This window comes from Narcine bancroftii, chromosome 12 (assembly GCF_036971445.1).
Source record: "Narcine bancroftii isolate sNarBan1 chromosome 12, sNarBan1.hap1, whole genome shotgun sequence".
Classification (NCBI taxonomy): domain Eukaryota; kingdom Metazoa; phylum Chordata; class Chondrichthyes; order Torpediniformes; family Narcinidae; genus Narcine; species Narcine bancroftii.
The window spans coordinates 19793001-19818639 of record NC_091480.1 but is presented as its reverse complement, the minus strand read 5'-3'; the positions used below and the strand labels follow the sequence as shown (position 1 = coordinate 19818639).

Genomic DNA, 25639 nt, shown 5'->3' with positions numbered 1-25639 from the left:
AATGAACACCTAATTCCCCCCTCCCTCACCTGGATTAACATAAAGTGGTGATGGTGGTGGGGGTTGGAAATATGGCAAAGCAGTTCAATGATATAGCACTGGTGAGGATCTTAGCCCAACGTTGAGTTCTCTGAAGATAATTTGGGAAAAACTTTGTGCTTGGGACAGGGAGTTTCCATTTACAGGAGTGTAGGCTATTAGTGGTCTAAATATGGTCTCAGATGGTGGTGGTGATGGGGGCGGTGGGGGATGGTACGGATGAGTGGAAAGAGTTTCCCGTTAGGTCTTATCAGTCCTGGAATAATTCCTCCTTTGGATTTGTAAGCAGTGGGGTTAGGGCACTTATCTTCTCCATTCAGCTCTCGGTTCTCGAGGTATTAGAAACCAGCTGGCACAGGTTACAATTAAAATTCTGAATAAAAAGTGAAGTTTTATTGTATTGTTTAATTGGCTTCCTTGGAGTGGATCGGTCACATGAGATTCTTTCAACATTAAGTAGGTCTAATACCTATTCAAGGTTTCTTGGGTAGTTACCTCTGGCCCAAACCCAACTCATTGTTGATTGGAAGAAAAGGTTCAACCCTCCAATTAGTTGTTCACTGTGAGGTATCTAAACCTGTCTAATTTCTGCCTATGTACTATATATCTCAGTAACGGGTCAATGTCTGGTCTCTATACATGGTAGATATTTGGGTGATTAGCAAATGAATATAGTGAGGAGAACATCACAGGTGGAGAATGACTCAAGTAACAATTGGATGAAGGAGCCAATTCATCTGTGTGATGATTTTGCTCAAATGTGATGTCTCTGGCAACACTAAACTTAGCTGAGATATCAGCAAATCAGTGATCTCCTCACAATATGGCATGAGGCTTGAAGCTATTACCAGCTTGACTCACTGAGCCAAACTCTTGCTCCAAGCAGTATAGTTCATATCCAATGTAAAGTAAACCTATCTTTTAGAGAGCCACTGGAAAGTTGAGCTGTCCCATGCCAAGGAGCTCCCTGTAAAAGCTCTCAAAGTCAATGGAAATGTTTACTCCCAAGAACTTGAAGTTATTCTCTGTCTCCAATCTACCTCCCCTTCTGAACTCTATGATCAGCTCCTCCACTGACATTGAAAGAGAGGTCGTTATCTTGGAACCAGGCCACTAGACTTTCAGTCTCTTTTCTGTATTCAGTCTCATCATTATTTGATACTGGTCTAATGCTGTGGTGTCTGTGATAGTACAGATCTATCACCAATGTACATAGTGTATATAGTTACTGTATCTAGACTGTGCTTACAGCGATTGGTTGAGAGCTAAGCCACACCTATTGTCTGGGCCTTAAAGGGTTGTGTCCTTAGCCAGGTCGGATCATTCCGGACTGGTCGGCCACCTGTGAAGAGCTCCTGTCTTTTGCTAATAAAAGCCTTGGTTTGGATCAACAAGTCTTTGGTTCTTTCGACGAGCTCTACAATGTCATCAGCAAACTTAAAGATGGAGTTGGAGCATTATTTGGCTATGCAGTCATGGATCTAGAGGGAGTATTGTAGAGAGTTGAGTACACAACCTTGCGGAGCACCAGTGTTGAGTGTGATTGTGGAGGAGGTGAGGCTTCCTATCTTCACTGATTGTAGTCTGTTAGATAAAAGAATTGAAAGGAGTGGTTGGGGGCGGGGTGGGGGTGGGGAAAGGTTCCTGCTTACAATATTCTCACTGAAGGCTCTACAGCATCCCACCTTTGGGGGCCACAGCACATTTTAGTAAAAGCTTTGTTTTCTTTTCCCCTCATGGAACATAAATATTCCCTTTCACAGGGAAGGGGGCCCATAAACCTTGAGCAAACTCCCAAGGTATGGTGGGGGAGGGGGGGGGCATAACTGAATAAAAAAGGTTGAGAATGGCTGGCTTAAACCAACGTTTGAAATTTAAGGATGAGTTTACTGGGGGCAATGGCATTGCAGGTGAAGCTGTAGTCTATGAACAGTTGTCCTTGATTCAATTTATTGTCATTGTAATAAAATAGTGTCATATTACACGCAATTTCTCTTGTCAGCTGTAAGGCAGACAAGTTTGCCATCAGCAGAAATTGCCTGATGTGCCTCTTACTGTCAGAGAAAGAGAAGGAAATGAGAGTCCCCCCAGAGTCAAGGAGTGCCTGTAGATTCGCCTCCAGCACTCTTGCAGCCTCTGCAGGCATGCAGAGTCCAGTCCAAACCATTGGCAATCCGAGCTCCAGATCCCAACCTCGGACATGATCAGTAACCCTTCAGTGCCTTTGGCACCCCCTCACATCCCAGTTCCGATACCTGGTACCAGGGCTTTGTGGAGAGCCAAGGAGATGGCATCTGCCGTGGACCCAGCTGAATGATCGGCAATTTGAAGTGAGTCAAGGCTGACTGGCAGACAAAGTTGAATCACCAAATTCAATGAGTTATCTATGTGGCTAGAGTATGTTGTTCACCTCTGCAATTGCAGGTGCTATGGTTACTGTGTGTTCAGGGACAAACACACTCTTGACTGGTTCTGCCTGGTGTACACTAAATGGCCTTCTTTCTTCCAATTTACAAACAGGGATACTATATTAAAAACAATAACATCAGAACAATTAATGCTGCAGAATATTTATCTTAATGGCAGTGGGCATCAGAATTCTCACTCTGGCTAACAGTATTAATGGTTGAAGCAGCAGCATGTCTGTTGTCAGCCTTTTCTTTTCCAATTTCCCATGCCTAGAAACTATTTCTGAAGTATGAAGTTGTTTCTGATGGAGGATGTCTGAAGCATCCTATTCTCTGGGTATTTCTGGCAGAACCAAAGCACAATTGTTGTAGGCATTGAGTCCTGCAGAACAGAAACAGGCCCAGCTTGTCCATGACGAATGACATGCCATCTACTTTTTTCCCCTTGTTTAAGTGAATATCCTGTTAATTTATATTGGAGTAAGCATTAAAAAATGTCATTTAATTTGACTTTGTTTCTCTTGGTTATTGTGCTGGAGTTGCTCGATGCTGATTGAATATTATGTGCTCTCTTGCCTTGCCAATTTTTAACAGCAGAACTTCCATCTACAACATTTTCATTGACTAACAGCAAAACCATCAATAGAAATTAAAAATGCACAGATTATTTTTAGTTATTTTTTTTTCTCTCCAAGTTTGCTCACGCCAGTGTCTCAGAGATTAATCTTTAAAAGAGATTGGGGCATTGGCAAGGCCAATATTTGTTGTCCTTGATAAAGTAGTGACAAGCACCTGCAGTCGTATTTCCACAGTACTGGCAGATGGGCAATTCCGGTAATAATCTCAAAATGGCGGTATTTTCTTACCGTCAGCCATGTGGATACTGTCTACCTTTCCTGGATCCCATGGTTTTCACTGTTGATTTACACCCCGCATTTTGCATTTTTATGCAATTGCCATTTTGCTTTCTTTTCACATTGACATCTTTCAGAAAGAAATCCACACCTCCAGCCCTCCTCCTTCTGGAAAAATAATGCTTTATATTACTGAAGAAATAGTAGTGCTGTATAATAATTAAACAGAAATAAACTAATGTGATTTGTGTCGATGTATTCCCAAAGCACTGGAACAACAAAACAATTGGAGTTGCAAACGTGATTTTATGCATCGTACAGGAATGGTGCAATAAAGCTCATTTCATTCTGCACCACACTCTCCTTGGTAAAGGGGTTACAAGAGGAGCTTGGTCAGCTGCAATGTTTTTTTTAAAGAAACATTAGAATTGAAAACTTGCCTCTGTTGTGTCAACCTTTTGCCTCTTGGTTCAAGGATGTCACCACGGCAACTCATCAGAGAGCAGACTGAAATAAAGGAAGGCCACAGGAAGATGAATCGGGTCAGGATGTGGGAATGCGGAGGAATCTGATCGTGTCTCAGAGGCCCAGATAATGTGACCTGCAGCAGAACTTGCAGCCACCTGGGAATTTTTGCACATTAATAATCTGACTTGTGATACAGGGCAGCTTACTTCAATGGAGTGTCTTTAGGTTGGGCTGGTACTTTTGTCCCAGATATTTGGTCCAGAAAAAAACACATCAGAAAGGACACCCTGTGGTGAAAGCACTGATTAGCTAGCAGAGACTGTTGAGAAGCAAAAATGAGGACTCCACAGGGAACTTCCCCAAACTAGCAACAAGCGTTTGATTTATGTTTGCAGAGAGAATGTAAGTGCATTACTTAATCATATTTATTACACTACTTAAATACTCTGTTTAACATTCACCCTAGATAAGTTAAGCTACATATTAATAGCCCCATCAAATTTAGGAAAGAATGCTTTCTGGTGGAATGTGCTTGCAATCCATATTCTACACAAGGAGACAGACTTCTATTCAGCCTTACTCCGAAGTCATGTTCAAGAAATAACTCCACTAATTACAAACATATCAGCAAGCCTTATGTTATGTTTTTAATGGCCAATTATAGACAGCTGGTCTGCTGTAGCTACCTGGCAGTGAAAGCCTCCATGTGCGATTCCGGTTGATGGCTAAGGGACAGGCTCTGGAAAAAAACCATGGACAGATGATATCTTTGGTGAAGAAAAAAATATCCAGACAAATTCCATCCACAATATGGGCAAAAATGTATGGGTTATTATCCCCACCATAGCTCTGTCTGTTGAACATCTGTCTCTTTCATAAGAAGAACTACTGGCAGGAGAAAATAGAGCGAGCTTTGCACTCAATTGATCCTTTGCATGTAAAGACTGTGAGAACTGAACGTGTGCCAAGGTATGTGATTGTTTCTTTTGTTGATCAGATTTGGTTGGAACTTCTAGGAAATGAAAAAAACCAGAGGACTCTGATCTTTGAATAGTGTAGTCTCATTTGGTCTTTTTATTGCTCATCCTTTTCTTCACTGAGCGAAAAAAGTTAGATGACAGCAGACCGTATTGAGTCTGCCCCGAAACAGCAATCTGCCATTGATTTACTGTTACTAATTAAAGAAACAACACACATATTAGGTTTGGTGCTGCTTTTATTATAATTATATTCAATATGATGAATATTCTGTGAATAGGGTGAAAATGGAAGTGCTCGCAACAAACTGAATGCTCACAGCCGCTGGAATGCACATTTGATCCTGCAATTCGTAATGTTAGGTTTGAGAATTAACTTTTGATTTTGTGGTCATGGGGTGCCAAGGATTAGATTCGGGCTCACATCGTTTGGATGCCAAAAGGTTTAAGTGCCTCTCAAGACCAGGTGGAGGGGAAACCATATATGGATTTTATGGATAATTTTCCATCCACCTCTTCTATCTTATCCACTCCTCTTAATTAGTAGTTTTTAATATCATTGAATGATTGTCTATGCTAATATTATTGCATATTAAATGGTAGGTGTTTCTTTCCTTTCTTATTTTTGGGTGGGGGTGGATGGGGAGAAAAATATATAAAAGTATTTTCTTTGTATCATTAGCTATGTTTTATTCATTTTTTTCCTGCAAACAATTAACTAAAATTTTTAAAAAAGACCAGGTAGAGGAGTCGCCAGTGGTTCCACATCATTGATTTTTTTAATAACAAAGCAATTTATAAGGTAACCTTGATTAGATTTAATTTTAGTTTTTAGTTTTTCCTTTATACAAGTTATTTCAACAAATGGGTTTAACATGGTCGCATATATCAATTCAATTAAATGCTTTTGAGATATTACAAGCAATTATTGATGTCGGTTTATCTTTTTTTCTCATTGGCTTTTCTTTTGTGCGTGCTTATTTGAATACAAATGATTTATGCAATTGTCAATTCTGTATTTATGCTTACATGTTAAACTCAATAAAAATATTTGAAAAAGAAAGAAAAAGACCAGGTGGCATGTTAATTCCTACACAGTAATGCCACGCTTGTACGAAGAAAATAACTCAAAATCTGTTTGTGTAGTTGGTGGATGAGTGAGTTAGCACGGTGGCCATTTACCCCTGGGGGCTGACACTGAATCAAATACAATGTAATGGGATAACACTTTTCCTGTTTGTTTTGGACAAGGCATTGGTGAGGCCAAATTTGGAGTATTGTGTACAGTTTTGGTCACCAAATTTAGGAAAGATATAAACAAAATAGAGAGAGTGCAGAGAAGGTTCACGAGAATGTTGACAGGATTTCAAGGTTTGAGTTATAGGGAAAGGTTGTGCAGACTGGGGCTTTTTTGTCTGGAGTGTAGAAGATTGAGAGGGGACTTGACAGAGGTGTTTAAGATTTTAAAAGGGACAGACAGAGTAAACGTGGATAGGCTTTTTCAATTGAGAGTGGGGGAGATTCAAACTAGAGGGCATGGTTTAAGATTGAAGGGGAACATGAGGGGAAATTTCTTTACGCAAAGGGTGGTAGGGATGTGGAATGAGCTTCCGACAGACGTGGTCGAGGCAGGATCATTGGTTACATTTAAGGAAAGACTGGATAGTTACATGGATAGGAGAGAACTGGAGGGGTATGGACCGGGTGCTGGTCAGTGGGACTAGGAGGGTGGGGATTTGTAATGGCATGGACTAGTAGGGCCGAACTGGCCTGTTCTGTGCTGTAAGTGGTTATATGGTTATATGGTTTCTCCTTCCTTGTAAAATACTTAAAAAGAAACGTGTTACCATTCTGAAAAAAATCCTAACTGCCCTTCCAAAGTGGCAATCCCATTTAAAAGAGGATGGGATGGGAAAGATAAATTGATTGATGTGGCTCACAGGTGCTTATTTTAGGTTTGCAAACTGAGGAATTTTATTTGGAATACAGTTTGAGATACCTAACAGGCAACAGGCCTTTTGCCTAAAACAGCCAGTGGTATTGAGTTGAGTTGGCTAATCTCCCTTGATATCAGGGAAGATGTTCGAGTGGGGCTTGCAGTTGAGAGCAACACTTGGGTTCTGAAATTATCCCTAAGCGGGGGTGGAGGAAGAACAAACTATTTTTGTAAATATTGTACATGTCTTGTGGTAAAAGAAAAGGAAGTTCTGCAGGAAAGCCTGAATTTGCAACCCCCTTCCTTGTGATGTGTGCACGAAGGTTACACTGTGGATGAGCTTGGAGCCAGTTACAGTCATCAGTCCTGAATGAGTCAGTGCAACATGTAAGTGTGCCACAGGGGAAATGTCTTGGTTCAACAGGTCTCTATTTTCTTCTTTCTTCTTTAGTTAAAAAAATTTTTTTTAGACATGTAGCACTTCCAGCCCAGGAGCCAGTGCCGCCCAAATACCCGAATGATCCTACAACCCCTGTATATTTTGAAGGGTGGAAGGAAACTGGTGAAACTAGAGGGCATTGGGAGAACATACAAACTCCTTACAGACCGCCCCGGATTCAAACCCGAGTTGCTGACCTTGTAGTAGCATTGGATTCATCGCGGCCCTAACTGTGCCGCCCCTGGAATGCTGCCCATTTAATTGATGAGGAGAGGATGAGCTGACCCTGGATCCTCTGCTTTGAATGGGGCAGCAAACAAACAAACAGGTCCTTTGGCCCCTTCTGATCTCACCAGCTGCAAATCACAGGCAGCGACAAATCAATGTATGAAATCGGCTCCATTTCCCTTTGAGAAATGGGGAAATGTTCTCATTGCAGACTTCGCTTTGGCAGCACATATACTAAAATTGGAGCGATTAGCATGGCCCTGCGCAAGGATGACTCACAAATTCGTAAAGCGTTCCATACTTTTTGCAGAAGCCTAATAGCCTGAATATACATGAGGTTGTCTGATCTCGGAAGCTAAGCAGGCTCAGGCCTGATTAGTACTTGGAGGGGAGACCACCAGGTGCTGAAGTAGTCATTCTCTGTCTGCCTTACAGTAGATAATAGTCAAAGGATTTCATGTATGTTACATTCTAAATGCAGTATTATATGACAATCATGGAACCTTTACAGTTACCATCTGTGTTGTGAGAGGTCTAAATCAGAGCCTGGGTTTTAGCTTTCCTTCTGCTCTTTTGCATTGCTGTTTATGTTTCGTGGTCCCATTGCTAAGGGAATCGAGCGATATGGAGTTAGACCAGGAGTGAGCGACACTGATATAAGATTTGATTGAATGCTAGAGAAGGTGTGATGGGAAGAATGGCCTCCTTCTTTGGTTTCTACAATAGTTGTCCACACTCGCCTTTCCTTTAAAGCTACTTTACTTTGCTGATACCACTGCACGTCCGCAACGGGCCATCAAGAAAGACAATTGTCGCTTAATTCTTTTTAATTATCAAGCAAGATATCACTGTCTTGTGAAGTCCAGTCTGTCCAGTCTAAAATCAATCTTGAATAATTAAGTGACAAACACTGAATCTAAATCAATAGAATGGCCAAGCAAATACTTGTACAATTCAGCAATCATGGGATTCCTCCAACAGACAGTGTTCATATTCTGTGATCAATGGAGTGCACATAAAGTTACAGCGGGAGGCATCCTCTGTTTGGTCATCCTTGACAGGCTGGTTGTGTGCACAATTGATTGAGCTAAGCCCAGAAGCAAGCACCTCTGAAGTTCGTTCACATTGCTGGCCTATGCTCCAGGGTGAATGAAACCTAATGTGTTAGGTGTGAACAGAAGGACCCTTCCTTTGTGAAATGATGCTGTAAACACTATCCTCTCTAAACCACAAAGGTGCCAGCAGGCATCCCTGATTAGCGAGCCTCCCACTGGAATTACTTGTCTCTAATAAATGGCAACATTTAAAGAGACATCCATTGAAGACAAAGCAAGAAGCTGGAAGGTAGGTAATTGTGATGGACACAGAAAGCCCATGCTTGTGTGTAGAATGAGAGCTGGGACGTGAAGTTGCAGGTCTATAAGAAACTGGTAAGGTCAGACTGGGAATATTGTGGGCAGTCCTGGACATAGGACAAAAAAAAAGGATATGGTTGCCCTGGAGAAAGGGCAGAGGAAATTCGTCAAAATATTGCCTGGATTGGAGGACTCCGGTTATGGCTGGGTTTGAAGAAATGAGGGCTGAGGGGGTGACCTAATAAACGTATGAAAAAATTGTGAGAGGCATGGATAGGGTAGATAGTCAAAATCTTTTACCCGTGGTCAGGGCTTCAAAAACAAAGAGGTGAAGGTGAGAGCAAGGAGTTTTAAAGGGGGCCTGATGGCTGAGTTTTTTTACACAGAGGGAACCTACTGCCAAGGTGGTGGAATCAGGAACAATCACTGCATTTAGACAATGAAATAGGGCAAGGCACAAAACCATACAGACCTCATGTGGACAAATTGAAATTGGGTGGATGGACAAAAATCAGTGTGGACATGGTGGCTAAATAATCTCTTTATGTGCTTGTAATGCCATGACTCTGTTCTTCAAATCTGCATATTGAGCAGTTAATTCTTAGATCTGGTACCCTGAGTAAGATCACTGGCAGGTAGAATTGGATGGAACTACTCTGCCATGCAAGAGTCCGGATTTCCCTTGGCACGATGACCAGAGTGCTTTCTGAATGTGGGGTTTCTGATTGCCCCTGAACACAATTGTAGGCTGAGGTCAATAAAAAGTACCAGTTGAGCGCTGTCTGGGACCACGGGCTCAAGTTCAGCATTTCTGTAAGGAATGGAAGCAAGCATAATGGGTAAAATATTTGGTAAAATGACTGCTGACATGAGGGTGTGTTTTGCTACTTTATTAACACATTACAAATGAGCACATTCTCCATGTGAAGAGTATTAATGTTCTCTCTGTCAGTACAGAATTGGCTTGATTGGGGTCAAAGAATGGCGGAAGGGCTGTTATTTCAAGTTTGTGACCATTAGTGTACTGCAGGTATTCTTTTTTCTTTCTTTCTTCTTTGGCTTGGCTTCGCGGATGAAGATTTATGGAGGGGTAATGTCCACGTCAGCTGTAGGCTCGTTTGTGGCTGACAAGTCCGATGCGGGACAGGCAGACACGGTTGCAGCGGTTGCAAGGGAAAATTGGTTGGTTGGGGTTGGGTGTTGGGTTTTTCCTCCTTTGCCTTTTGACAGTGAGGTGGGCTCTGCGGTCTTCTTTAAAGGTGGTTGCTGCCCGCCGAACTGTGAGGCTCCAAGATGCACGGTTTAAGGCGATATCAGCCTACTGGCGATGGTCAATGTGGCAGGCACCAAGAGCTTTCTTTAGGCAGTCCTTGTACCTCTTCTTTGGTGCACCTCTGTCTTGGTGGCCAGTGGAGAGCTCGTACTGTTGTCATATATATTAATAACTAGGATGTCAACGCAAATACGCTGTGGATGACAGCAAAATCGGTGGTATAGAAGAGAGTGAGGCAGGTTATCTGAGATTAAATGAGCTGGAAAGTGAGGCCAAACAAAGGCAGATGGAATTTAACTCGGACAAGTGAGAGATGTTGCATTTTGGCAGGTTGAACAAGGGCAGGACATTCACAGTCAATGGTAGGGCACTGCAGAGTGTTGAGGATCAGTGACCTAGGGGGTACAAATGCATAGCTCTGTGTAAGTTACGATGCAGGACGAGGGTGAAGAAGGCTTTTGGAATGGTTGCATTTATCTGCCAGGACATTAATTAATTACAAGTGTTGGAAGTCTTATTTAACTGTACAAGATCTTGTTGAGACCACAAAGAGTATTAGAACCATGGGAAATAGATGTAGGGATAAGCCATTCAGCCCATCCAGCCTGCACACTATACTATATGACTGATCATAGCACTTTCGTGGACTATTCCTCTTTTCTCCAAAATATTCCTTGATCCCTTTCACTATAAGTGCCACACCAAGCTCTTTTTTGAATATATTGTGCCAGTTTTGGTCTTCCAGTTATCACTAAGATGTCACAAACTGGAAAACATGCAGAAAATATTCATGAGAACGTGACTAGGATATTTCAGGTCAGAACCCTTTATTAAGAACCTCCAGCAGATTGATTTTTTTTTGGCCAGATCATCTCTCTTGTTCTCTTTTTATGAATTTCTATGCTTCAGATTAAATGATTTTAATTTTATTGTTTTTAATTTGGAGATGCATCACAGTAACAGGCTCTTCCAGCCCATGAGTCCGTGCCGCCCAAAATTCATCTGCATGGCGAATGAAACGAACAACCCTGCTCGTTTCTGAAGGGTGGGAGTAAACGGGAGAACCCAGAGGAAACCCACGCAGACTAGGGAGAATGACCAAACTCCTCACAGACAGTGCTAGATTCAAATCCAGGTCAATGGCATTGTAATCGCATTACGCTAACCATACCGGCCCAGTTTTCATACCCTCTGCAAGAATTTTCTGATATTTCAGCTTAATTTGTCAAATGACAAGCCTGCGTTGCTTCAATTTTGAAAACAATGCTGCGCAAAATGCTTGTAACCCTCAACATTTTTCATAAGACTTCAGAAAGGAACAGAAACAATCATATCCTCAGGAAAGAAAAGCCTTATCATTTTATTGTCATAATTTCCCCTCAGAATTTGAGGTTAAGAAAGATAAACAAATTGAATATTTTGATTAGGGTGTATTCCATCTTAAAATAATAAAATTAATCTTTGAATTATCCATAATTAACTACTTTTAATAAAAATATTTTGCTTCAAGGTCAAACATTTCTCAATCAAGCAGCCTTTCATGTCAATTATTTTTTTCTCACCCGAAGGATTCTTTCCTGCATTTTCATGGATGTAGCATTCTAAATACAAGTAATATATTCCAACAAGCAGCTGTGTCGTGCTCTCGCTGCACTGGGTACTGCGCACGATGGCCGAGTTCCTCTTAGTTTTTTTTAGAACCATTTGAATGTCAGTTGGGAAATTATTTTGTGCACTTTTACTCAAAGTTTGAACTAATTAAGCTATCAAGATTTTCCTCCATTTGCTATTTTAGATGTTATGATCCCTGGAATTAGAAAATTCTGCTTTACCTTTCACAACAGTAGAGAACCGGAAAAATAATTTATTTATTCTGTCGACATGAATCTGATAATGGAAATATTACATTTATTAACAGTTGCGCTTGTTGCTCAATGGAAAGCTTCATCTTCCAGATGTGTATAGTTAAGATAGATTTAAGATGTTTCATTTAAAAACAAATAAATTTGACATGATCTTTTTCGTTTGAAATTCCAAAAAGAAATCGGTCGGTTTTTTTAAAGAGAATGAGAGAGAAAAGATTATTTCTTTCATATGTGTGTGATTGGAATATCTGTTGTCTGCATTGCACTTCTCCATATAAAGGTCTGTGCACGCAGTGGCAAATTATTTCTTCACATTTTCCCACAGTTCACATGCAAGCACCTGCATGAAAACAGGCAGAGCATAGAGATTTGAATATCTTATGCAATTATTGACGTGAAAAATACTTCATGCAGCAGCAAGTGTATATCGAAATATTCTTAACTGCGCTTGCTATCTACAAATCTTATTCCTTGTGTCAAAATTTTGAATGGTGTTTTTTTATATGTCAGCTTTCAACATTGAAAATGTCCATTTGTGATGAAAAATGCCCCTTAGGAATATGTCAACATTTCACCTGTACCTTGTTGATGAAAAGCTCAGATTACTCAGAGCTGGAAAATGTAATTTTTCTGTTCTGTACAAGGCCGGGCAATAACAATAACTGCTTGTATTCATACAGGGAAATATCCAATGGTGTTTCACAAGCTGTTATCAAATATAATTTGACATCTAGCTATATTAAGCCAGGTGTCCAATAGCTTGGTCAAGGTGGTGGATTTTGAGAGTATCATGAAGGAGACGTGCAGACTTAAGCATCTGTTCTGAGCATGCACAGTTTGGAAGAAATTTTAACATTGTCGTGTTATTTTCATTAATTCAATGACGAATTTCTTTAAAGTCCAGTCTTAAATCCTTCACATCTGCTGCAGCCTATGTGGCAGTAATCTCAGAACACTGTCGCTCAAAGATATTGATCCGAAGCTACAATGCTTTTCCAAGTTGGGATTGGGTGTGTTTTGTCTACCATCCTTGTCTATCTAGATCAAGGGTGGCCAAACATTTTTGGTAATGTACCACATCCAGAAAAACATAAGGAGTTGCGGGCCAAACAATATTGGTTGTTTTCAACCAGTTACGCAGAAAGGAAAACAATGCTTTTAGACCAGAAAAGCCCTGTGTCATCAAAAAATAATTTTCTATCTAAATAACTATCGAACACTACTGAACAGTTTAAAGTTGACATGAGAGTAGTTTATTGATGAGCTGACATAATAGGAATTTCTGTATCTGCAGCTCTTACATTTAATTTTAATGAATATAATAAAACTTTATAACTCTCGTTCAAAAAGCAGTGCTAAATAAAAAGCTGGGTGCAATATAAGATCGGGGAAAAGATCAAGGTAATCTCCAATATTCTTCCACAACTCTTAGTGAATGAAGTTCATGGCCAATGCCCACATTATGATGTAATGTGTAAATCTGTAGATGGGCTATTAAAATTAAATTATTCCTTGCAAATCAAACAAACACACTTCCTCTTGACGTCTGTGCAAAAGAACTTAATTTTCCCACTGTGTCTGAAATTTTATGCACTCCCTCACTATTTTCTATCTTTTCGGTTCTACCATGTTTAATAAACTGAGGTAAATGCTTTTTTGTTAATTGATGTAAACTTTTTTTTTAACTGAGGTAAATTGTTGGTCAAGTAGTTGTTCAAAATGGCAGTGACATCTAGTGTTTAAACTAAGAAGTGCAATGTACATAGAACTATAGAACATTACAACACAGAAATAGGCCCCTTCAGCCCTTCTAGTCTGTGCTGAACCTTTTCCATAGTCCTAATGAACTGCACCCAGTCCATACCCCTCCATACTGCTCCGATCCATGTACAATCAGTTCAATTTATTGTTAGACTCTATGCTCTAATGGGCCATGTTCCATTTTTTTTTAAATTCATCCTGAACCATTTAAAAATGGGCAACATGCTACGGTTGGCCTGGGGGCTGTAGCTTGGCCACCCCTGCTCTCGATAGTGGAGATGAAGACTTAGCAGATAGAAAGAACTATGTGGTCATCTTGGGGCTTTTATGTGATTTTGTGAGATCATCTTTGGACAAACCCATATCCCTCATGTTTGTCAGAGCCCATTGGCCTGTATTTTTCCTCAACAACCTGGGATTCACAGTCCTCTAGGTTTGTGAATTTCAAAGATGTACAATCCCTTGTGGAAAGAAACATGTGCCATTCTTCAGATATTCACTAGAGCCAAGAGCGTGAGTGATAAGAGAAGTTACTGTTTGTGTTTGGGGGTAGTGTTGACCAAGTGAACTGCCTTATCCTATATAGTATCATGTCCTTTAATTTTGCTGGAGTGGCATTTTCCATATCAACAGTGGGCATTTGAATATACTCCTGACATTGGAAAAGTAGGAAGGCTTTGGATAAAGACAGGATGAGTCACTTGTGGAATGCCCAACCTGTGATCTGCCCCTGTGGCATTTGTAGTCATGTGGATGATGAAGTTTCTGGTTAGTGGTGACCCCTGGATTGTTCATAGTAGAGGACTAGAGAGTTATTGATGAAGCAGCTAAAAGATTGTGGACCAGGGGCACTTCTGCAGCAACGACCCCTGCCTCCAGAACCACCTTCCTTTGTATGAAGTTTGATTCCAGCCTCTGGAGAGTTTGGCCTTGTATATTATGGTTTTATTTTTATTTTGATATAAAACTCTATGAAGTACTGCCTGATGTCAATTAGAGTCACTCTCTCCTCCCGACTTCAACTCCCTCCTTGTTTTGTCCCAAACATCCCTTGACAGAACCAAGAATGAGGATAGGGCAGCACGGTAGGCGAGGTGGTCAGCGCAATGTCTTTACAGCGCCATCAATTGGGATCTGACCAGAGTTCGAATCCCACACTGCCTGGAGGGAGTTTGTACTTTCTCCCTGTGTCTGCACAGGTTTTCTCTGGGTGCTTCGGTTTCTTCCCACCGTTCACTACATACCAGTGTTGTTGGTTAATGGAGTGTAAATTGGGGAGCATAGAATCGTGGGGTGGTGACCTATGCTGTATGTCTAAATTTAAAATTCACTATTGGTAACTATAGATAATTGTGAATGGACACTTGGGCTGTAATTTACCAGATTAGTGCTTCACCAGTTTGGATTTATTTTCTGGTTTTTTGTGTGAGATATTGTTGTGTCTTTAATGGAACAGCATGGCTAGATGTAAGATGCAAGACTTTTTTAAATTAGTACTTTGCATTTGGAATATTTTCTCCAGAGTGGGGAAATTTTGCAATGAATTGCCATTTCTTCTCTTCAGGAGACAGATTAGGTCTGCTTGTTGAAAAAATATGGCAGTGCTGACACTGGTGAGGACCCAGGGAGTGCAAGGAACAGGGAGATACAATGCACCTCCACAGGGTTCTACTGCCCAGTCCAAATACTGATGGCTTCATACAGGCTTTAAATGGCCTGTTAAAGGAGCTGATGGTGGTTTATTTTAAAATCCTGTCACTATGGGGCCTGGGGCCCAGGATGGCTGTGCCTATGTTCGACAATGGCCTTGAGGGGTGGCAGACTCCAGGAAAGCAGAGGACTGGCACAAGGCACTAGAAACCTGGAAGACCACTCCCTGTTTGAGAAGGAGAAGTAGAGGAGATTATCGAGGCCTTAGAAGTGAATAGGGTCAAGAACTTCAAATTACTGGGTGTCAACATCTCCGAGGATCTGTCCTGGAGCCTCCACATTGAAGCAATCACAAAGAAGATTTCCCAGCGCATATACTTTGTGAGATGTCTGAAGAGGTTCAGTATGCCACCAAAGACTCTTGTAAACTTCTACGAGTACTGTGGAGAGCATTCTGGCTGTTTGCATCACTACCTGGTACAGAGGTGCCAACTCTCAGGACAATAAACTCCAGAGGGTTGTTAACGCAGCCTGCGACATCACAGACACCAGACTTCACTCCTTCAAGGACGTCTACATGATGTGGTGTCTTACAAAAGCAGCCTCTATCCTCAAAGACCCCCACTACCCAAGTCATGTTACTACAACTACTACTACCACCCTGCTACCATCGGGAAAAAGGTACAGGAGCCTAAAGATGAGCACTCAAAGGCATAAGGACAGCTGCTTCCAATTGCCAACAGATTCCTGAATAACCAATGAAGCAAAGACACTGCTTTACTTTTTGTGTACTGTGATTGCTTTATTTTATTTTTTATAGTTAATATAATAAGATGGTTATAATATGAACGTTTCCACTGTGACGCTGCCGCAAAACACCGAATTTCATGACTTGTTCATGACAATAAATCCCGATTCCGATTCTGATTTTGAGATTACTCTTTGGGACGGTGACCATTGCCTTGGATTGTTGGTGTCTCGAGGCGAGGAAACCCCACTGGCTTGTGGCGACTGTGGTCAAGGGACTCATTCCAGGCTGTGGACTGCTGGACACTGACTCAAGACTGGGTGAAGGGGTACCAAACATTGGAACCTTGAGGTGAGAGGGCTCCCTGATCATGTCATGGGTTTGGATGTGGAGTTTGGGCCGCCGATAGTTTGGACTGAGCTGCAGAGGCTTGGGATCACTGGACGCAAATCCATGGACACTCAATGACCCTGGGGAAACTTTCCTGCTTCTCTTTCTCTGACTGTAAGGGTCGCTTGGCAATTTGTGCTGATGGTGAATCTTGGTCTACCTGACGAAAGTAAATTTCATGTAGAGTTACATTTTCTATTATTTTATGTGACAATAAAAGAATCTTGAATCTTGAAAATGCATTATTCTTTAGTATTCATTCTTAGATTGAGGGTCGATAGTGTCTATGGGCCATAACAAAATCTGTTTTGGAGTTAAGATGCCAACTACAAATCTTATTAGGCCAGATAATTAATATTCGGATTAAACAATGCAATCACATCGATGAAATCATGAAGAAGGCTTGCTAGTGGCCATACTTTGGGAGGTATTTGAGGAGATTTGGTACGTCAGAGAAGATTCTTGAAAACTTCTATAGGAGAGCATTCTGGTTGGTTCCATCACTGTCTGGTACGGAGATGCCAACGCTCAGGACAAGAAAAAAATTCCAGAGAGTTGATAACTCAGTGACAACAAGGGCATCGAGGATATCTTCAAGAGGCGGTGTCTTAAGAAAGCACCCTATATCCTGAAGGACCCCTTCCACCCAGGCCATGGCCTCATCACTCTGCTACATCAGGAGAAAGGTACAGGGGCCTGAAGATGAGCACTCAGCGGCACAAGGACAGTTTCTTCCCTCTCCCATCAGATTCCTGAATGAACAATGAACCAGACACACTGCCTTACTTTCACCTACTCTTGCGCTATTTTTTAAATTGATTTTGTTAAGGTGGTTTATATAAATGTTCGCCCTGTGACACTGCTGTAAAACAACAAATTTTGTGACATGTTCATGACAGTAAATTCTGATTCTGAAAATTGAATATAGATTCACTTTTAAGCAAATGATTATGGGAAATACGCAGCAGGCTTAGTGAGAGGGTAGATACACACACAAGGTGGGTCAGCAACAATATATTTCATCTGCCACATGTTCCAATTCTGTTTTTCCTTAATTAGGAAGGTGGGTCTGTATAACGGGATCGATGACAGTATAATAATCTAAGCCTGCAGCCATATATCCTTAGCATATTTGTATTACTGCTGCCCAACCTCTTTTCATCAGGCAGCGCTGTAGAACTCAAACCAATTTCATTTGTTTCATATAAAGACAGACCTTGAATCTAAATTTCTCTCAGAAGCTTTTAAAACATTTCAAGTGCAGTTATTATGCGATCAACTTTTAGTGGGACTTTTGCCCTTGGAATTATCTTTAGGTCTCTCCAATGATTGTTCCCAATGAGGTAAGGACGGAATTTTCTTTAATTAATTTAATTAACTTAGGAGTAGGTGATGGTGGCAGTAGTTAGGGCAGTCCAGTGCTCCAATTGTAGGATGTGGGAAGTCAGGTACAGCACATTTATTCCTGATGACTGCACCTGCAAAAGGTGCATCCAGCTGCAGCTCCTGCCAAACTGAGTTAGGGAACTGGATTTGGAGGTGGATGAACTTTGGATCTTAAGGGAAGCAGAGGTAATGATAGACAGGAGTTTCAAGGTGGTCGTCACAACTAAAAGCCAGGAGACAGGTAACTGGGTGACTGTCAGGAGAGGGAAGGGGAAGAGGCAGAAAGATCAGAACACCCTGTGGCCATTCCCCTCAACAAGTATACTGTTTTAGGAAACCTGGAACTTTTCTCTTTGGAGCATAGAAGGATGAAGGGTCGGTGCCAGAACGTATATTAGAGGTGGGCATTAACGAGCTAGAGGGGGGTAGGGACTGACCTGTTGACGGTGGAGTGGGGGGGGTTGGATAAGTTTTTTACACAGAGAGTTTTAGGTGCCTGGAATGCCTTGCAATGGGGGCATTTTAGAGACCCTAAGACAGACACATGGATGAAATAAAAATAGAGGGTTATGGGGTAGGGAGGGTTTAGTACTTTTTTTAAAGGAAGGAATATATAGGAAAGCACAACAATGATGGCTGAAGGGCCTTTATTGTTCTATGTTCTATGGTGTGACGCTAAGAGTTATGAATCCAATTTAAATTCCTTACTGATAGGGTCATATTCCTATTACAATTATTATTTTATCGCATCTGGACTGATTGCATTGTTCACTTTCTTTCCAATAATTTGTATTGGAGACATCAGTTTAAATCCACTTCTGGACGTTAATTGTTAATATAAGGAAATGATTACTGAAATTTTGAGATGCTTAAAATTATATTAAAAAGTCAAGTATGTGGATGGTGTAGAAACTGGTTGCCAACACATAACTTATGGATCACAGAGCTTGCATCAATCAATTCCCATATAGTGAATGCTTAGTCTGAATTATGCAATCAAATGTTAGCAATAAACTCGGCTGTGGGAAAAATGGATGAATCAGTTATAGCCTGCATTCTGAAGCTTTTTTTTTAACTTAAAAATGTAAATTCCTATCAATGCACCATAATCTATGATATTTTGAAAAGAGTACCAAAAGAATAATAGAATTGAGATAAATAGTTAACAATATGGCAATCTTTCTACCTTGAAAGGAAATAAATTTGTAATCAGTAACTCAAATATATTGGAATTGTAAATCTACATGTCGTTGAAGTGCCTTTGATATTCATGTTGCATTTATATTTGGAACATTGTAGAGGTTTAAAGTTCTTTGAATGCAATCTTAGAATGTCTCCTCAAAGTAATCACCACGGCATTAAATCTCTGACATAAAATATTCCTCTCTCCTATCCTTGTGAAGATAACTTTTCCTGTTGTTTCAAAGGAAATCAGATAAAACATGTAATAGTTGCAACCAGAGAAAAAAAGAAACTTTTCCCACAGGATGAGAAGAGGCTAAATGGTTGGCTTGCACCATTGGACTATGGATAGGGAAACTTGCCACACTGTGCTTGCCGTTTAACTGTGCCAGTATTTGAAGGCTGTGATATATTTAGATACTGGCCATTTGGTCTGAATGAAGTTTATGAATGAATGAATGAAGTTTATTGTTATATATGTAAGTGCAATAATCAGGTTTAGTGGAAGTTTAACATGCTGCAGCTTTCCAGGTACATGCAATATTTAATGTTCAATAAGAGCAAGAGAGGAAACCCAGTCATTGAGGAATTATATTGGATGAATTGTCTACCTCTGCTCAAAATTAGCCATCAGTGCTGGACATTGTCAGTTCCTGTGGGTGTTGCTAAATGCAAAGAAATGGTTTCACTGGCTTTGGAAGAAATGAATGGAAAAATGGCACATAATGGTAGCTGGCACAGAAAGCTGAAACAAAATAAAACACTGTGATTTGTTTAATACAGTCTGGAAGAGTTGAATCTGAATGTTAAGATTTTAAAAATTATATTTAAAAAATCAAGGATACTGATGGTGCAGAATGGATTGGAAACACACAACCTCTGATTTACAGAGATTGCATCAATGCATTTAATTGTGTTTATTTCAATAAATACTATTTGATAGAAAACATTCATGGCTAAATTTATAAATCTTCACAAATCCAAAACTACAGTGAAATGTTCACCTTCACTAACTGGGAGGTCATTGTCACCTTTGGTAAATCTACTCACATGTTCCTTGAATCGAATGGGTATCCAAGAAGGAAAAGGTTAACATTACCCCATTCACTTCACTTTATTTGCATTTGTGAAGCACATGGGTAATGTTGTCAAAAGGTTGAGAGCTCAACCTGCATTCAAGGAGGTTGAGCACAACCTTGACTGATATACTGTACCACACTGAGGGAGTGCAGCAATGACACTGGTGCAGTCCTTCAGATCCCTTGATTAAATCAATGCCATTCCTCTTAATTGGGTAGATAGTCAAAGCAAGAAACAAACCGATGAAGCAGCATCTGTGGAAGGGGCGGGAAGGAATTGTGGACATTCGTATAGAAACTGCAGCAGAGTTGAAGCAGGCACCTCTGACATGTTCTATCTGACATGCCCCATCCAATATTTACATTTATAACCTTGCCACACTTAGAGACAGCCTTGGTCTACTTGCCACTCAAAGTCCTGCGGACCATTGCTGTCAACTGACATTTACCATGCTTTTCCCTTCAGGAACTCAAAGATTGAGGCTGGATTCTAAGCTTGGTCCCACTCTCACTTACACATTAGCTCTGACCTCTGGCCCACAGAGCTTACTGGGTCTCCCACTGAACTAATTCAAAGTTCTTGTGTCTATTGATACCTGATCACATCCTCCTCCTCTCAAAATCTCTGTTACCTCAAACCTGATTCCTCCCAACACCCTGCCATTGCTCCCAGCTGCCTGGTTCACACTCCCAGGAATTCCTCCCTTTAATCTGTTCAATTTCCAATTACCTTTCAGAAAATCCCTTTCCTTGGTTAACATCTGAGGTGGTTTAGCATCCTACATGCTTTTCAAAAGCATAACAAATAGTTGCAGGAGGGGGTTATCCAGACCTTTGAGACCATTATGCCATTCATAAATGTAATGGATGACCTTCTACCATGGAACCACTGTCCATCACTATTGCCATATCCCTTGTCCAGAAATTTGTTGATCAGTGTTTTGAGTGAATTCAAATGTCTGACCTCAATGACCTCAGAACCAGAAAAATAATTCTAAAGGCTCACCACCCTTTGAGTGAAGAAATTCCTTCTCCTCTCTGTCCTAGATTGTGTACCCTTATGCTTAAACTCAGCCACTGGTCTTAAACCCTATGGCCAAGGATACTTCTAACTTGATGGGATTTTTAAGAATTTTGTTTGTTTTGATGAAATCTCCTCTGATTCTTCTAAATTCTGGAGAATGCAATTTAACTTTTATCTATCTGTCTGCATGGACAATCCAACCATCCATGGAACTGATACACTAAGTCTTCATTGCATACCCTCAATGACAAATATATTCTTTCTTGGTGAGGAGACCCAGTTATAGACTCCAGCTACAGGCTGCAATTGTAACAACTTCCTTATTTCGGTTTCCAACTTTCTTATCGTTAAGGTGAACACCATTCCTTGTCACATATTGGCCTTTGGTCCATTGTTTACAAGTACATATAGGTCCCCTTCAACAGGTGCATTACCCAATCTCTCCATTTAAAAGGCACTTTCCTTTTATGTCAAGTGCACTGAAGTGATTGATCTCAAGTCTCAACAGAAAGTTCTACCTGTCATGCATTCAGCTAGACCACTTATTGCTTTCTTTCTCATAATCAATTTTCAACCCATGTCATTCCTTTATTCCCAATTTCATGTGCTGCAAGCTTGATGATCATCTGTTTTCCAGGAACCTGTCTAGAAACCTCAGTACACCACATCCAGATTTTGCGTCTTCTCCATGCATAAGTCCTTTGAACGTATGAGTTTTCAAACTCACCAATTCTGGTGATGTTATTGTTTGACCATGCTTAGTTCCATCATCCTAGTAAGACCCTCTAATCCTTAAATCTATCTGATAGATTTTCTGGGTGGTCATCAATGATAGAGGCATAGGTGCAAACAGATCTTTTGGCCCACTTTAATTTCTATCATAAATTCACTGTAAGGGATCCATATTTGCCCTTCATCTTTTCCTTGGTCTCTACAATTCTCGCATCCTATTATTATGCTTCTGGCCAGTCTATTCTCATAGCCTCCCTTTTCAATATCCTCTTGTCTCTGCAAAGTGCACAGGGCATTGATACAATTTCTTTAATGGAGTACATTAAAAATTTATGCTGTTTCCCTGTGTGATATGATAAGGTTCTATGTACCGAACGTTTTCCATTTCTTTCCTCCACTAACAATGTAAAATTTACAGCTTCATTGGATGTGACTCAGTAACTAGATCATTTGTTTTCTCTTTTGCTAATTATGCCAAAAGGGAGAAAAGAGTTAGAAGTGAAGATCTGAGTCTTTTTGAAGTTTATCTCTATGTAATAATAAAATATTTATGGGAAGAAGTTTTTTTTTCAACTGAGGTATATTTTATGCTGGTTGTTTAAATCAAAGTCCTCTGACTTTAGGACCAAAGGATAACTTTAATGTAGAAATGTAGGTGTAATTCTTCATGACATTTTGGAAACAAGAGAATGGAAAATAATTATGATAACTAAATACATTGGAAGGACCATCTGGCATGTCAATGAGGTTACTGCATGACATTTACCATGAGGGAATGCCGTCATAGGTCACTGAAGAAGCTCTCCATTGGAAAAACTAAGTTAACAGAAGCCATTGACTAAAATCACGCTGATTAGTCCTGAATTTTTAGAGATCTTATTAAAGAAAAGTCTTGTATAGGTTTCAAAATTAGGTTAAAGGATCTATGCTGAAGCATTTTTGTGAAAACAATGAAAAGAAATTCTTATGGTCATTAAATGTTGTTGAAAGTGAAAAACATTCTGAGATGACAGGAGTCACATAATTAACTGGGACAAATATGGAAATTTATGTCAGTATCTGATGAAGGAACTACCAGAAATTGGATTGCACTTACATTTCATGCATTAAAACATTGCCTTATTAACTTTAAACACCAGGATAGCTCCTGCTCAAGACATAAGATCAAAAGGGCAAGTTTAAAATGTGACTGGGTGATTCTCAAGACCCAAACCAGCTGCTCCAGAGCAATTAAAGAGAATGTCAGCCATTAGACATGCACTCTCCATGGTGTATAGACACCGGAGAAGGAAACGGTTGCAAGGGAGAAAAAGAAAGTACCCTGAATTTTGAGAGAGGCATCAATGTCGGGATGTCACCAAAGACTCTCAAAAACTTCTATAGGTGTACCGAGGAGAGCATTCTGCCTGGTTCCATCACTGTCTGGTACGAAGGTGCCAATGCTCGGGACAAGATAAAACCCCAGAGGGTTGTTAACTTGGCCTATGGCATCACAAGCACCAATCGTCACTTCATCGAGGACATCTGCAAGAGGCGGTATCTTAAGAAAGCAGCCTCTATCCTCAAGGCCATGCCCTCTTCACTCTGCCAACATCAGGTAAAAGGTACTGGAGCCTGAAGATGAGCATTCAGTGGCACAAGGACAGCTCCTTCCCCTCTGCCATCAGATTCCTGAATGAACAATGAACCACAGACACTGTCATACTTTGATATTTTTCTTGCACTATTTTTATTTACTTTGTAATGTGGTTTATATAAATGTTTGCTGCAAAACAACAAATTTCATGACATATATATGACAATAATTTCTGATTCTAAAAGTCCTTGTAAATGAAGTAAATGTGAGCATTTACATCCTGCATGCTAGAGCCTTGCAGGAGGTCTCGATGAATGGTTCTGTCCAGAAACATCCACAATTCTTGCTCCAAATTCCACCTCTCACCTCTTGTGTCTTCTTGCAGGGGGAGTCTGAAACATTCTCCTCCAGGAGGGTGAGAATATTTTCATGATATTCAATTTGAAATTAATTCCCATTTCATAACTCTTCTCCCCTGAATGGTCAACTCTTACAACACACTGCCACAGTCTCTGAAAGAGGAGCTCTGTGAAGATAATGTGGAATATGAGGGACCTGAAAGGTTGGATAGACCAGGCTTGTATCTCTGGAATTTAGGGGGGGATCTTATGAAACATATAAAATTCTTAAGGGTTTAGCCAGACTAGATGCAGGTAGGTTGTTTCCAATGCTGGGAAAAAACAGAAGCAGGGGTCACAGTTTAAGGATAAGGGAGAAGTTTTTTAGGACTGAGATGAGAAAAAAATTATTCTCTCAGAGGATGGTGAATCTGTGGAATTCTTTGCCACAGGAAGTAGTTGAGGCTGGTTTCTTGTCAATATTTAAGAGTAGGTTAGATTTGACCCTTGTGGTTAAGGGGATCAAGGGGTATAGAAAGAAGGCAGGAACTGGGTACTGATCAGCCAAGATCATATTGAATGGCGGTGTAGGCTTGAAGGGTCAAATGGCCTACCCCTCCACCTATTTTTCTATTTTGTTTATGTTTTTTAAGCAGAACATGATTGATGACTTGAATGCATGGATCCCATTGGTGGCCTTGTTCGCAATGGTTGAACAGAAGGTAGTGAAAAAGTAGGGTAGATAGCCTTTGCATCTCTTATTGCAAGACAAGTAGTTTTGATCAGATGGAAAAATGTTGTCCTGCACACTCATAATCAATGGTTACACGATATGATGTCATATTTAACCTTGGAGAAAATAAGATGATCCACAAGTGGCTCAAACTTAAACTTTCCCAATCTTTGGGGTTCTTTTGTGATTATGTGTTTCTTTTTATTTTTACTGGCCATTGTTTTTTCTATATTTCTGTGCAGCTTAGGAATGGTTTGGGGTTTAGATTAGTTAATTATATTGGGTTTTTTTCAATTTACCTATAAATAATGCTGGAGCCTTAAAATTTCTTTTTTCTCACACATATTATGTTTGTCTGCTCTGTTACAGTTGTATTAGTTTTAGGCACATTCCTTCATGTATGTATGTAAAACCTACTATATTAAATTCAATAAAAATTTTGAAAAAGAAAAAGAATGCACGGGCAGAGGAGGTGGCGGAATCAGGTACAATAACTATGTTTAAGAGGTATATAGACAGATACTTAACTAGACAATACATAGAAGGACAAATCCCTGTTGTAGGCAAATGGAATGATTGTAGATGAACACACCGAGGTACCCATTTGTATACAACTGCATGATTCAATGAATGGTGTCAACAATGAGAAAATGTTGCTTCTCTTTTGTCGCCCCTTTCTTATGCATGGAATTGAAAATTCCAGGAAAGGATGGAAGAGATTGAGTCAATAGTGATTGCTTGCAGAAAAGCATTATACTACATTATTTGTATCCAGTTGTTGTAGGCTGAATAAGTTAATGCTTCTACTATTAAGACCTCATCAATTTTTCCCTCTGGTGTACCTTGAAATGGTCACAGTGCAATGTCAGTGAAAATGACCCTTATTTGGCATTCTCAATGTTGGATGAACATAGACGTCATTAGCTTGAAACATTAACCAAGTAATGAATTTTCTTCACGACTGCATGCCAATCAATCAGTACATTGCAATGTGCATTGCTTTTCATGGATTAGCTGCAAAGCTAATGAGCCACCATCCACAATGAATAACAGGAGTGCAGGGCAGCAAAATGGGTAATGGTTCAAAGTTCAAAGTTCAAGTTTATTGTCGGAATACAATGATAACTGGGCTGTTTCAGAATGGAATAAGATTATGAACACATACATGTAATTAGATTCAGAGCAGGTAAAATTGTTA

The 25639-nt window shown here is 40.3% G+C and overlaps 1 long non-coding RNA gene and 1 pseudogene across 2 annotated transcripts in view; both read left to right on the top strand.

Annotated features, from left to right (window-relative positions):
* Nucleotides 1-25639, top strand: part of LOC138746466 (uncharacterized) — a 206144-nt gene that overhangs the window by 97338 nt on the left and 83167 nt on the right. Inside the window, exon 7 of one of the 2 annotated variants that reach the window (XR_011346976.1) lies at nt 3777-3997. The exons of the other annotated variant lie outside the window; for it this stretch is intronic. This is a non-coding gene — a long non-coding RNA (uncharacterized lncRNA). Of the gene's footprint in view, nt 1-3776; nt 3998-25639 lie in introns of those variants that run through there. 2 annotated transcript variants of the gene reach the window in all.
* On the top strand, nt 7564-7654 carry LOC138747818 (U6 spliceosomal RNA; annotated as a pseudogene).